This window comes from Peromyscus maniculatus, chromosome 14, assembly GCF_049852395.1.
Source record: "Peromyscus maniculatus bairdii isolate BWxNUB_F1_BW_parent chromosome 14, HU_Pman_BW_mat_3.1, whole genome shotgun sequence".
Classification (NCBI taxonomy): Eukaryota; Metazoa; Chordata; class Mammalia; order Rodentia; family Cricetidae; genus Peromyscus; species Peromyscus maniculatus.
This window is the reverse complement of record NC_134865.1, coordinates 48060951-48075632: the sequence shown is the minus strand read 5'-3', so window position 1 is coordinate 48075632 and position 14682 is coordinate 48060951. Positions and strand designations below refer to the sequence as shown.

Here is a 14682-nt window from a genome sequence, read left to right as displayed (position 1 = left end):
GTGTGGTTTTTCTTTTTGTTGTTGTTTTGGTTCTTCCTTTGGGTTCTGAGGCTAGACCCCAGGCCTCCCACATGGCAAGCACAGATCCACCAGTGAGCTACAGCCTCAGCCCAAACTAACCCACTGGAATGAGTAACTGGATATCTTCACTTTAATGTAAAAAATTGCCCCTCCAAACCTTCTCATACCTACCCTTCCCAAAAACCTGCCTTTCAAATTAAAAGTGTCCCTGCAAGCACAACTCTATTTCAGTCAGATGGAGGTATTATACATTGTATTATTCTGGAATATGATCTGTAAATAGAATATACAAGATATTAATACAATAATCCTGTACATAAAATTTTCATAACACTCATAGTAACAACAAACCCGCCTGCTTACAATGACTTTATACAAATCAGTATGCGTAGATATGCATGGCCACACCAGTTTTCTTTCAGTCATCTTTTATACAAAGGAGCTATAGAGAAATTTATCGACAGTTCATGCAAACCAGCTTCACATTTGTCTTAGGCACCTTAATAACCAAATGACATAAAATCCAGCTACTTATGGGTGAACTTATATGATGCACAGAATTTATCTCAAATCTCTCCAGCATCTGGGGAACAGTGAGGGTGAAGGTAACAAGTTTGGCCATCACTGGCACCAGTAGTGGCTACATGGGGTTCAGTCCCTGTTACCTCTGCTTTGGAGTACACTAGAATTCTTTCTAATTACATGCTTCAAAAATCAACTTACTTACTACCGTTCTAGGACCAGGCACAATTGTGATCATTTTTGAATTTTCATTTCACCTCTATTATAATTCCCTTTGGGAGGGGGTTGGAAGTTTGGTTATCATCCTTGTCATTTATTTACTATGTGCGTGTGCATGTGTGGGCATGTGCATGCCATGGTGCACATGTGGAATTCAGAGAACAACTTTCAGGAGTCAGTTCTCAAGTCCATGTGAACTCCAGGGCTCACACCCAGCTCATCAGGCTTGGTGCCAAATGCCCTTACTCTGCTGGCCTTTAATTACTATTTATTTATTTATTTATTTAGTGTCTCCCATGGCCCAGGCTGACCTTGAACTCACTTTGCAGGCGAGATGACTTGGAACTTGTGATCCTCCTGCCTCCACCTTCTGAGCACTAATATTACAGGTATGGGCCCACACTTGACGGATGGTGTGACAAGGACGGAACTGCAATGTTAGACAAGAATGCCACCAACTGAGTCATATCCCTAACCCTAGTCTCCCCAAGTGTTGGGATTACAGGCCCAGGTCACCATGCCCCAACTACAATGAGGGTTTTCTATATGACCCCTGCTCGGTTCCACCTAGTGTTCCCACATACACTGGGGACAAATGCCACATTTCTAAACTAAAACTCACAGCATTTAGGAGCTGGGAAAATTCTCCGAAACCCTCTGCTCCTCTACCCCAGTGGCTCAGTCGGCAACAGGCAACAGAATCTCTTTCCAGGCTTGGTCATAGACAGACTGCTGGCCCCACGCCCAGTGTTTGACTCTACCTATACACCGACAACTGGTCTCCCAAGCCATACTTCTGTTTTCTGCTGTTTTGTTTGGGAGAAAGCTGAGATGGGGTCTCCCTTTGTAGCCCTGATGGACATGGAATACACCATACGGAACAAGTTGGCCTTGAACTCTTGGTAATCTTTCTACCTCTGCTTTCTGAGGGCTGGGACAGGCATGACCAATTTCCCAGAATGCACTTTGAGAAGCGGTTGCTCCTATTAACCCTAGTTGGTCATGAAGTCATCTTCACTCCAGTGATGGACAATGACTGATCTCACTACAATGGTATGCAGGTTATTTCTCCTACTAGACAGCTAGTTAAAAGCAACAGGACACTGATTTCCATCTCGGTACCAGAACTGGGATCCAATAGATAACTGAAAAATGACTAGTCGCATGATTTGAAAACATACTGGACAGAGGGAGGCTGTCCACCCACTGATGCAAACCACAAACGCTGGTGGTACCCAAAAGAAGGAGGAAAGGCAGCTAGAGCCAGACAAGTGAACAGCACAGTCCAAAGGGATTAAAGACGGCATCTCACCTTGTAGTCCCATCTATTATGGATTCGAAAGCAAGAGCTTGAAGCTGACTTTCGTGAAATGTGTTTCTCTGGCCTGGGGACTAGACGCAGGTGCTTTTCAACTCAGACATCAACGGGAAGAAATGCTTTCAAAGGCAGCCTTCACAGCATCTCAGGGCCTGGTAAGTGTCAGCAGGAACAGCTAATCCTTCTCCTCACTCACCTCCTTCCTCCTGATGCTGTCAGGGGCAAACACAGCGAGTGTGCCAGGCAGCCTTAACTATGTGCAGCCCAAGTCCAGTGGCTGTGCTTGCCCGGTGCTCTGGAGTTCCCTAGATGCGCTATTGCCACAACTGTCCGTGACACATCAGTCAACTCCGCTTAAGACTGCTCTGCGGTGCAGGGTATGCAGTACACACTTGGAAACCTGGGACTTGGGAAGCACAGGTAGGGGAATGGCAAGTTCAAGGCCAGCCCAATTTACACAGCAAGTTCCTGACCAGTCGGGACTTCAACAAGACCTTCTAGCCCCCAAAAAGAGGGAAGGTGGGACAGTTGTTGGTTTTGCTAGATATGCTGGCACAGGACTTTTAATCCCAGTACTCAGGAGGTGGAGGAAAAGCAATCAGGAGTTCAAGGTCATCCTTGGCTACACAGCTAGTTGGGAGCTAGCCTGGGCTACATGAAACCCTGTCTCTGATTTCTGAGCTTCGTTTCTTTCTTCAAAATTTATTTAAAGGGTTGGGGATTTAGCTCAGTGGTAGAGTGCTTGCCTAACAAGCGCAAGGCTCTGGGTTCGGTCCTCAGCTCCAGAAAATAAAAATAAAAATAAAAATAAAAAAATTTAACTTTATCAACTAGACTATATTTAAGAGCCCAATTACCTAAATACAAATTCTTTCATTTTTTTTTCACCTAATGAAATAGTAAGATAAAGATCATAATCAGTCAGTATACTACAGTATGAGTGAATACATGGTTTTCTTATTATTCACCTCTCTCCAAAGAGCAATTACCTACTCAAGAAGCATAATTGCGTAGTGTGGACTTTAGAACAGATGAGAAGAAAAGGCAGAAGGGAGGTGCCAAGGTCAAAAGGCGGAAGATGCTGGAATGGAGACTCAAGGCCGTAATCCCAGCACTCAGGAGGTAGAAACAGAGTGAGCCACAAGTTCAAGGCCAACCTAGTGGTTGTATCAGGATACTGTGAGGAGGGGCTGGTGAGGAGAGAGGGAAGGGGGGGAGGGGGAGGGGAGGGGAGGGAGGGGGAAGACAGCACTCTGTGGCTTTCCTTCACCACAGGAAGTGGTGCAAGGCCACTTTCAGAGAAACTGATATGCTGCAGCCATTACTCAAGGCAGAAAGAATGACAGACAGCCAACAGCCAGAAACGGAGAAAAAATTGAATTTTTTACATTCTTAGGCCAGTGAGATGGCTCAGCAGGTAAAGGTGTTTTCCACCAAACCTGACCACATGAGTTCAGCCCTTGGGATCCTCCTGGTGGAAGGAGAGAACCGGTTCCCACTAGTTCCACATGTGTGCCATGGCACACGTGTGTGTACATGTACATACACATTAACATGGCACACATTTGTACATGTACAAATACATTAACATGACACACATCTGTACATATACATACACATTAATACTTTTCTAATGAAAGAAAAATGAAAAAGGAGGGAAAAGGAAGCAATTAAAGAGAAAAAGAGAAAAACGTTGGCGAGCTGCTTCCCTGAGCCCCGGCTCCCTCTGTGAGGGAGTCTCTTCAACTGCTGACATTTCAAGGTTCTCTTGACCTCCAGACCCTCGATGCTGGTAACAAACGCCCCGACTCCTGACCCTGTCTCCAGGCACTGCCTCCACCAGTCAACAAGTGCCGGCAGGGACGGCGTGGACTTCCCCCCACACTCCATGCCAGAAGCAAAAAGAAAGTTCGCCTAAAGGTACAACCACGGCCACAAAATTCCCTTAGGACAAAAATCTTAGAAAATCTCTGGGAGCAGATTTTTCTAGAGGTAATACCAGAAGTACAGTCCACGAAGAATAAACCGATAAATCAGAACTGAAACCGGGAAAAGGAACAGTGAAGACAGCGCAAGACCCTGTTATGGTTTGAATGTTATCTCCTGCAAACTGATGAAATTTAACATCATCCCAACAGGATGAACAGGTGGCACCTTTAAGAGGCAACAAAGTCAGGAGAGCTCAGCCTGCAAGAGTGGATTACCCATGTCATTCTCAGCCTGCAAGAGTGGATTACTGATGTCATGGAGCATCTGCCCTCACTAGCCTTGCCCTTCCCTTGCAGGACAATGCACCAAGAAGGTCCTCTAAGGTCCTGGCCTTCTAGTCAAGTTTTGTGTTCTATAAATTTTCCAGTACGGTGTGTTCTGTTACTGCAGCACAAAATTGGGTAGCTAACAAAAGACTTGCAGCAAGAATACGCCAAGAATCCTGAAAACACAAGAAAAAAAAATGCAACAAAAAGACAGGCATGTCTAATAAAAAGTAATAATAATGAACTCTTTAATTTTAGAGGGCCAGAGGGTGGCAAAGGCACTTGCCACCAAGCCTGACAAGGCTCCTGAACCCATGAAAAGGTGAAAGAAGAGAACCAATTATGCAAAGTTATCCTGTGAGCCCCACACACCGGCCATGGCACTAACACACACACACACACACACACACACACACACACACACACACACACACACAAAGAATAACAAATATAAAATGAAAGCTTTTAAAAAATTAGACATCCAATTTAAAACCTTTTTAATTATAAAGGGCTGAGAGATGGCTCAGCAGGTAAAAGCACCTGCCTCACAAGCAAGCGATGACCTCAGTTTGATCCCCAGAGACACACACACACACAAAAAAAAAAAGCTAGAAACTGTGTTCTGCACCTGTAATGCCAGCACTCCTATAGCAAGGTGAGAGGTAGAGCCAGGAGAATTTCCCAGAAGTCCTCGGGCCAGGTGGACTGCAGTACACAACACAGCAGAAACAAGAAAGATTCTGCCTCAACAAAGGAAAAGAGGGAGGGATAGGGAGGGAGGGAGGGAGAGGGAGGGAGGGAGGGAGGGAGGGAGGGAGGGAGGGAGGGAGAGAGAGAGAGAGAGAGAGAGAGAGAGAGAGAGAGAGAGAGAGGTGGCTTCTGAAAGCTCTCCTCTGAGCACCACACGTGTGTACCTGCACTCACACTCATCATACACACATTTGCACATACACTCACTAATAAATAAAGTTTTAATAAATACCAAAAAGGGAATAATCTGCTGATATAACCACATGAGTGACTCTCAAGATAATCGTGCTAACTGAAAGAAGTCAAGGTAAAGGGAAAAGAGGTAATACGCAATCCCACTCTAAAATTTCAGGTCCATTGAGTCCAAGCTTTCAGTGATTGTGGGGAGAAGGGATGTGGGGAGCAAGAGGAGGCTGGAAGAGAGATGGTCTCACACATCCACATTTGAGTCAAAACCTTATAAAGCCAACCATGGTGCTACAGGGCTGTAGTCTTAGCTACTTGGGAAACTGAGGCAGCGGCATCGTTTGTGCCCAGGACTTTGAGACCAATCTGAGAAACACAGTGAGACCTCTAGCTCAGCCCCTCCAAAATGATAAAAAGTTAAATGCTGGGGTGCTGGAGAGATGCTCAACAGATTAGAGCACTTGCTGCTGGTCTTCCTTAGGACCCAAGTTCAGTTCCTAGCACAACCACCTGTAACCCTGGCTCTAGGGATCCAATGCCTTCTTCTGGCACCAGAATTCACGTGCATGAGTGTGCATGCACACATGCTCACTTGCTCATGCACACACTAATTAAAATAAAACCCTTTTAAATAAAACTTAAATACTGGTATTCAAAGGAGGCAAAGACAATTTGAGGTAAGAATCAAAAGGGAATCAAAAGGAGAAAAGGGAACATTTGACACAAGCCGTTGTTATAAGAAAAGCAAGCATCCCTGTCTCCCCACTCCCAGCCCGTCGTGTGTGCGTGTGCGTGTGCATGTGTGTGTGTGTGTGTGTGTGTGTGTGTGTGTGTGTGTGTGTGTACAGTGTGTGTTGCTGGGAGCTCACATACATTAGACACGGTCTTTAACAGAGCCACACTCTCAAGCCTGTTGAAATTTTTGGTTTAGGGATCTGGCAGGGGAGGTGTTTGATTTGTCATGGATTTCATTTTCTGAAACAAAGTCTCATGTGCTTTTGTTTTTTTGCAACCAGGTCTCATGTAGACTGGCCACACGGCCTTGAACTATCTATCCTCCAGCCTCCACCTCCCAAGTGCTAGGGTTACAGATGTCCACTACCACACCTGGCTCTTGGCTTGCTTTTTAAGTGACCACAGTGAAGCCTTGAAGAATGAGCTCTTGTATTTCATTTCAACTCTACGTCTTTACTAAGAATCCCTACACTGATGTTTCTCCTAACAGTAACAGCAGGGAAATGATCCTGCTGTTTTCCCGGTTGGCCCGTCCCACTCCTGGACAGAATCAGGTGCTTCACGCTACACAGCCCCAGGAAGCTCGTGACTTCTGGCATCACCATGTGAACGCTTCGATGGGTCCTCTTCCCACTGGGCCAGGGTCCATCGGCACAGGGATCAATCTTCTGACCTTGGTACAGTAGTGACACATAGAAGCTTCCAAACAGAGGTTCGTTACCCGAGGCTCTAACATTGCAATCTCCCCCAATTCCTAGGTTTTTGAGCCATAAAAGAGGACTAATAAGAGTACAGACTGGGAGTCATGTGACTTCTAAGAACTCCCTGCATGATCTGTACCTGATTCCCATTTGCATACCCCTCCTTTTTTTTTTTTTCTTTTTCTTTTTCTTGTCTTTTCAGTTGTTGAGATAGTTTCACAGTTTTGCTCTTGCTCCAACAGGCCTCCTACCTCTGCTGGGATTATAGGTGTTCACACCACACGGCTTCCATCATTTCTTTCTATGCTCCCTTAGTAGTAGAGTGCCCAACCACAGTGACCAATAAATCCGCAGCATCCAGGTTCTCTGTTGTCTTGAGGCCTCTGTAGGGTCCCCTTCCAAGCCTGCCTCCTCTTCACAACCTCCCACCCCACCCCACAGTACAGTTACTTCCCCCTTTCCAGCCTCAGGACTACTGTCTCCTTCCAGGAGCCACTGATTACTGGGCCTCAGGTCTCCATCATCCCCTCCTTCAGGTCAACAAACAGTTAAAGAGGATCTACTGCACACCAGGCGCTCTTCTGGATTCTAAACACACAGCAGTGAAGCAGGGACCATGGCTCACACCTGAAGTCCTAGCACTTGGGAGGTGAAAGCAGGAGGACCATTGGAGATCATCACAACATCAACATAGCCTAGGCTACCTGAGACTGTCTCAAAGAAGAAAAGAGAGCGAAGGATTCAGCTGTGGATGAGAGAGCTTGGGCAAGATGCGATGTAGTATGGGAAGACAAATTATAAACAGGAAGTGATGCCTTATACATTAGTCAGCCATAGGTGCTATGGAAACAAAAGTTATGAAGGAAGAATGGGGAAGAGTTGCTAGGGTGACTGTGATTTTAAATCTGGGGGTTACTGAGACAATAGCATGGAGCAAAGGGGAGGGGCCAGAGAAAGGAAAGCAGGGAGGGACCATCTCGGGCAGAGCATCATAAATCCAAAGACCCTTAGCTGCAAGAAAGCTGGTGTGACTAAGACACCTGGGCAAGCCGGGGGGGGGGGGGGTGGGGGGTGGGGGGTGGGGGGGGGGGGTGGCACACGCCCTTAATCCCAGCACTGGGGAGGCAGAGGCAGGCAATCTCTGTGAGTTCGAGGGCAGCCTGGTCTACAAAGCAAGATCCAGGACAGCTAGGACTGTTTCACAGAGAAAACTTGTCTTGAAAAATTAAAAAAAAAAAAAAAAAAAAAAAAAACAGGGCAAGGCAAAGAGAGAGAAGCAGAAGGTGAGATCAGGTGGGTAACAGGATGAAGAAGCCAGAAACCAAGAGGTGGCTCCTGGAGCCCCCGGCAGGTCTGTGCCTATCAGAGGGAGCTGGGAGGGCATCTAGACGGTTCTGACCTGGAGTATGAGGTGATCCAGTTTACACTTCAAACCCTGTGATTAACCTAGACATGGTGCGGCACTCATAACCCCAGCTACTCCAATCGAAGCTGTTTGGAAGACTGAGGTAGGAGGACCCCAATCAAGTTCAAGGCCAGCTTGGGCTACTTTGCAAGTCCTGGTCTCAGAATAAACTAGCAAAGGGCTGGGGTATAACACCGTGGTGGAACATAAAGCCCTGGGTTAATCCCTAGTAAATAAGCAAATAAATACAAAGTGTGTTCTTAGTTTAGTAACATATTTTATTTTCTACCTGTTTTGCCCACTAGATAAAGGAACTATGGCTGCCTTGTCCACACTATATTCCCAGCACCTAGCACTGTGCATCCTGCGTACTCAATAAACCACTTTCAGATGAGCAAGATGATCACATAGCGTATCCGTGGGTTCAAAATAAGCACCTGACGAATGAGTATTACTAGTACTACTTGAGTCCCCCCAGTCCAGCACACTGATTGGCACAGTGCAAGAGAGTATTTGCATAAATGGATGTTCGTGAAATTACTGAAAATCTCTACTTAAAACACCTGAGTCATAAATGAATGACGAACGGGTAAAGGGCTTCTCATCCCTGGCACAGTTACTTAAATGGGACCCATTCCGTTTTGAATCTTCCATTAAGCGCTCACCTGGTGCTAGAGGGCACAACTCAGTGACTCAGTCCTTTAAACACACTGCCGTATCAGCAGCACTCTCAGCCCAAGCCCACTGAAACGCTAATAAAATTTCTAATTGGGTAAACTTGCACTTTTCTTTTTCTTTAGAGAGAGTTGGGCTGATCCAAACTGGTTTAATTTTTAATTTTTTAAAAATTCAAATAGAAGCTCATTAAACCATGTGTGGTGGCTCACACTTGGAATTCCAGCACCTGGAAAGTGAAGGGAGGGTGGGGTGAATAAGGGGTTCCAAGCCAGCCTCAATTGCGTAACAAATTCAAGGCTATCCTTGACTACCAGAGACCCCGTATCCAAACAAAACAAACAGAAGGCTTTAACTTCAAATAGGTAAGCAAAGACCAAAACCCTTCGTCCACGTTTTACTCATTTCACACCGCCAGCATCTTTACCATAAAACTGTATGAGTATTCCACCTGTTCCCACTGCCCCGGTGGGTGGGGAGCTGCGGGGGCGGGGGGGGGAACCACTGACAGGCAGGACAGAGGCCACTCAGTCGTCACCAGCAGGAAAAGCCTTTGGAAGTCTTGAGAAATTTCCAGAAAGAAAACTGGGGGCGCAGTCATGCATTGGAGCGTGTAAACACATCAAAAATACCCAGGCCGTAAAAACCGAATGCTCCCTCTCCCATGGAGGCGTTTACTGGTACCGAAGCTGCGAGGAGGCCAGGTAGGTTTAACTGTGTCCCCACCCGAACAAGCGATGGAACTAGTCGAGCATAGCCACAGAGTTTACCTGCAGCAAGGGCTTTGGAGCGACGGAAACTTTCAGAGAAGCCGGCGAAGTTGCTTCAAATCAAACTTTCAAGCATTTTTTTTTAAAGCCCCGCAAAGCGCTAAGCGGCCACTGAGACCCTCCCGGGTTTGGCTCGGGCTGGCCGCTGCCCGCGCACAACCGCGTCTGCTGCTACTCGGTGCCGACGCTCCCTTCCACTAGGGGAGGAGAAAACAACTTTCGGAAATAAGGCGCGTCCACAAAGGCAAGTGTTAACACTGGACTTCTCCACCGCCCATCTAATGAAGTGGCCCTGTGGCCAGCAGCCTTGAACACAAATCCAGGGCCCCCCATCCCGGGCGCCTTTTCAGACCTCCAGGGAGAGACCTTAAGGAGGACCAGGTGCCACGGTCAGACCCTAAAGGCAATAGCAGAGACAACAAAGACCGCCAGCGATCAAAACGGAATTATAGTCCCCGCGGTCCCAGCGCCCCCTCTCCGCCCCAAGGAGGCTCAGAGCCGCCGCGCCCGCCCCTTCTCCTCCAGTGCAAGGGTCCCGCGTCTGGTTCAACGGTGGTGCGCCCCGGCCTCAGGTTCTCCGGTCCCCGGGGCTAGCCTCCCGCCGTCCGTGGTTTTGCAATCTCTGCGCCACAGCTCCAGCGTTCTATCTCACACCCCGTTCAAAATCTTTCCCGCCCAGGCGTGACGCGAGGAATGCAAACAATCAGATGAGCGAGCCCGCCTGGGCCGGGCTAGGGGAACGGTGGGGAGCCCCAGGGCCGAGCCGGGTGCACCCGCGGGCCGGGCCCGGAGGTGACACAAAGAAGCCGGGGACACCAAAGCCAACCGCTGGCGCTCGCCGCGATCCCCGGGGTGCCCCGCCCGCCGCGAAGTTTGCAGCGCCCCGAGCGCCCCGCTGTCCCCGCCCGAGCGAAGTTTCCCGCGGCCCGGCTGGGAGCCCCGCATCCGGAGGTTCCTGTGGGCCCCAGGGCTCCCCGCCCGGCTCGGGGAACCCGCTGGGCTCGCGCCCGCCCCTTCCCCGCCCTCTCGCTCCCGCAGGGCGCTTTGGGGCGCGGGGGCTCCCCGCGGCCGCGCTCACCGATGTCTGCCGGGCTGGGAGGCGAGGACCCGGGCTGGGCCCACCCTGATCTGCGCCCCGCTCGCCTCGCTGCCTCGATGGCGCCCCTCGATCGGTCTCCCGCTCTCTCTTCCGTGCGGCCGAAGGCTTGCAGCGCAGCCGAGCGCGCTCCGCTGTGGACTGGAGGCTGCAGACCACGCCCCGCGTCTCCCGGCCCGCCCAGTCCCGCGCTCGCCGCCGCCCGGAGCAGCGCGCTAGGGGCGGAGCCGCCTCCCCGCGGCCACCGCAACTTTCCCTCCACCTTAGCGACCCTTGCAGGTGGCGGGAGCGACGCACTAACTCCGAATGCAGGTTCACGACCCTCTGCCTCTGTGCCTACCCGCAGCTGGAGACAAAGGGGAAGCAGACTCTCATAGAACACTTTGCAGGCGGGTTTCACTTCTTCACCGCGGAGGGATGCCTGGATCTGCAAATCAGCGACCGGACCGCGATCGGGTCCTTGAACCCAGGAGGAGCCTTGGAGGAATGAGGACTTTTCGTCTGCTTCTTCGAGAATCCGGGAGTCCAGACCTCGACGTCACCTGCGGGAGATGAGATAGGGAGGGGCTTGTTTAACAATGCAGATTAGTGACCCCCTTAACCGGGAGGCGGGGATGAGGAGAGCCGCCTCAGCCAACGACATTCAGGAGAAAGTGGCTTCTTGGGAATCCGTGCTGCAGGTGTCAGCTGGATTTTTCCAGCAAATTACTCAATCCTGTGGACGCAGGATCACGTCACCTGACTCCTGCTCTCCTCCTGAGCGGCTATTAAGACTCTAGAAGTCACACACAAACGCACCACTTCACATGACACAAAGAGGCAGTGGCCTGGAAGAACTAACTACTGAGTGTCTATCACGATCAGATTGAACTTCATGCAGGTTCAGCCTCGTGTATGTTGTGAAGCTGCAAAATCTTACCTGGATTGCGTCGTGCGCTGCTGACCGCCCAAGGGAAATGGTAAGGGTCAGAGATTAAAAGTTTGAGTGTGGGTTTAACTCATCCATGTTTTGGGGGGAAACTTGGTTTTAAATTACACCCATACTGGCGGGCAATAAAACCTTTTTCTCTTTGAGAGTCCTGAGTTGACGCAAGTAAACTACGAAAATACGCGTTTTAGAGTCTTTCTTCACAGAACAGTATCTGGGTGGCATTTCTCGTATTCCAGGTTCCCTCTGACGGTATGGTTCCTGGATTACTCACTACACATCTTGTAACGGCCTCGTGGGTGGAGCTGGAGGTGAAACTCAGTTGGTAGGGTGCTTGCCTAGCATGCTGGAAGCCCCTGGGTTCCACCCCCAACATTGCATATAAGCCAGAAGTGATGATGCACACTTGTCATGCCAGCACTCAGAAGGTGGAGGCAGGAGGGTTGGGAGTTCAAGGTTAGAAAGTTTGAGGCCAGAGGCCGGGATGGAAAGCAGGAGACTTTGCTTTAAAAAAAAAAAAAAATTACACACACACACACACACACACACACACACACACACACACACGACACAACAGAATTCCATAAAACACCATCTTTCATTTAGAACTACTTTCCTTGAAGTCACAGAGTCAGTTCCCAGAAGACGGACTCCCGCGGCTGTAAACCACCTACAAAGCATAGTCTCTAATTGGTCTCCACTCGTTCTGCATTTGTTGCTTTCTCCACAGCAAATGGTCCAGATCATCACGGCAGCCACCTCAGGGGGAAATGCTAGAAATCATTTCCCAATTGCTGCTGCTCCCTTCTAGGCATCCACGCTCTAAGCCCCCAGAGGGAGAGAGAGAAGTGCTGGCCCACCTCCTGCTACGGCAGTTGTGAGCCTAGTTTGTAGTGTTTTGGAATGTTTTCCGATGTTTTCAATTGGATTCTTCTAATTACCCGTGGTGTCTCCTAGGCGTGCCAATTTGGATGTGAAATTAATACTGACTTTAAAATCCAAAAACAAGGTTGATGCAGGAGCATTGGAAGAGAGCCTCTTCGCTTTGAAGTGTTAATTAAAGATGTCACACTGGGCCAAACGGCCACACCTAGATCTTTTATGCACAACATGGAACCTGTAAACAGAGGGCTCCTCTCCTTCCATCTCTGGGAAAGTGGTCAGTGGACCGGCCAGGCCTACTTCCTCCCAAGCGCCTTACACCTCCGGAGTGCTGGGATTACAGGCGTGAGCCACCACACCCAGTTTTATATGGTGCTAGGGATGGAACCCAGGGCTGATGCACACTAGGCAAGCTGTCCTCCAATTTAGCTGCATCCCTGGCCGGCCCTCTCTCTCAGCTTCTGTCTACATCTAAGGTTTATATTTATTGGAAATGACTCACTGATCTCAAGAACCCAACTGAAAGCCTGCAATCGGGGCCAGGGATATAGCTCAGTGGTAGAGCACTTGCCTAGCTTATGGGAAGCCCTAAGTTCCATTGCCAGTTCAGAGAGGGGACCACACTGAAAGCGCGTGTGTGATCTGGTACCCAAGCACACTGTGGTCCACAGTGAGAACAGCTGAAGACATTCCATTCTCATTAACAGACTGGAGAGCAGGTGAACCAAGACTCTTTGACAAAGACAGTGGTCTGAAGTTGGCCATTTCCATGTCATTAAAGGAGCCGAATTCGCCATTTGTAAATTCAACAGAAACCCCCCCTCTGGTCCAGCACAGATTACTCTCAGCTACAACTGCTTGCCTTCATGCGTCTCACAACAGAGATGTGGGTCTTCATCTTTACTTCCCAAGCCCCAAAGCAGAACACAAAGGCTTCCCCCCCCCCAACTGGTTTGGGTCTGTTGCATGGGGGGTGGGGGGTGAGGGCTGTGGGGTTGCCTCTAGCTCTACCAAGGAAGGAGACAAAATGGCTAGGGACTGCTTCTGTGCTGAGGGCACAGAGGGAACACTGTCCCCGTTGGAATCAAGCATATGTCAACCCTGACGGTAATGGGGGATAATGTTGTAATTGATTGGTGCTCAGGATAAGTGGATTTAACATGGATACAAAGTATCAAAGTATCTGAAGAGGCGGTGGTGGTTCTTCCACCTGCACGGGTGAAACATTTGACTACTTGCCCCTCTACGGTTAACAATGTTACCTATAACCACACAAGTAAGTCGGCCTACCCCTTCCCACTCCTGGTTGATGTCCTTTCTCAGTGTTTTTCAGCACTTTGGAAGTACTCTCTAAGCCAGGGGCGAAAATAGCTGGCCAGGAAAAAAAAAATCTCCGCTCCCCTTTGTCCAGAGGTCCAGTCACACCCAATAAAGGCCCGAACTTCTTATCTCATTCTGGACTGGTTTCCTGCCTCCCTGGAAACACACCGGAATAAACGGTGCCTAATTGCTCCCTTGCCCAGCCTGATTTTTCTGAGTATTGTTTTAATAAAGGTAGATAATTGTGCACAAAAAAAATATACAAGTGTGCACAGCCAACTGAATCAAGAGTCCGGCATTCTGGAATTTGGAGAAAACTTTAAAAGAATTAGTCAAGATTCACTGAAGGGGTGTATAACGTGCCAGGCACACAGGCAGGCAGCTTGATCCACAGCAACTCCAGGTGCTCTGTTTTCCTTCGCAATAGTGGGGTTAGAAGGCTGTTATTTTCAAAAGCACTTTGAATTGGTGATGGCCTTTTTTTAATTTAAGATTTATTTATTTTATGTATATGAGTATTTGCCTGAATGTATACCTGGGACCTGCAGAGGTCAGAAGAGGGCATCAGATCCCCTGGAACTGGAAGTATGTGAGCCACCTTGTAGGCAGTGGGAATCAAATTAGGTCCTCAGCAGGAAGAACTGGTACTTTTAACCACCGAGTCATCTCTCTCATCCTGATTTTGTATTGGATTTTTTAAAATTCTACAACTAATTTCAGTTTTATACAGAAGACTGAGACCTTAAAGTAAAGTACTGGCCTAATGTCATAAAAGTAATAGTGGCAGCCCCTAAATTGGAACCTAGGAAAAGATTTGGTGACTCACACCTGTGACCCCAGCACTAGGGAAGCAGAGGCAGGCAGATCATTATAGATGCAAGGCCAGTCTGGATTACAGA

The 14682-nt window shown here is 48.8% G+C and overlaps 1 protein-coding gene across 10 annotated transcripts in view; it reads right to left on the bottom strand.

The window, feature by feature from the left end:
- Positions 1-11164, bottom strand: part of Syne2 (spectrin repeat containing nuclear envelope protein 2) — a 320688-nt gene extending 309524 nt beyond the window's left edge. For 8 of the 10 annotated variants that reach the window (XM_015992010.3, XM_076550887.1, XM_015992007.3 and 5 more), the window contains exon 1: positions 10636-10826. The gene's annotated coding sequence lies outside the window, so the exon portion shown is untranslated. Of the gene's footprint in view, positions 1-9557; positions 9579-10635; positions 10827-10993 lie in introns of those variants that run through there. The other 2 variants (XM_076550884.1, XM_076550885.1) reach the window with 2 other exon arrangements.
- Between the last annotated feature and the right edge of the window lie 3518 nt (positions 11165-14682).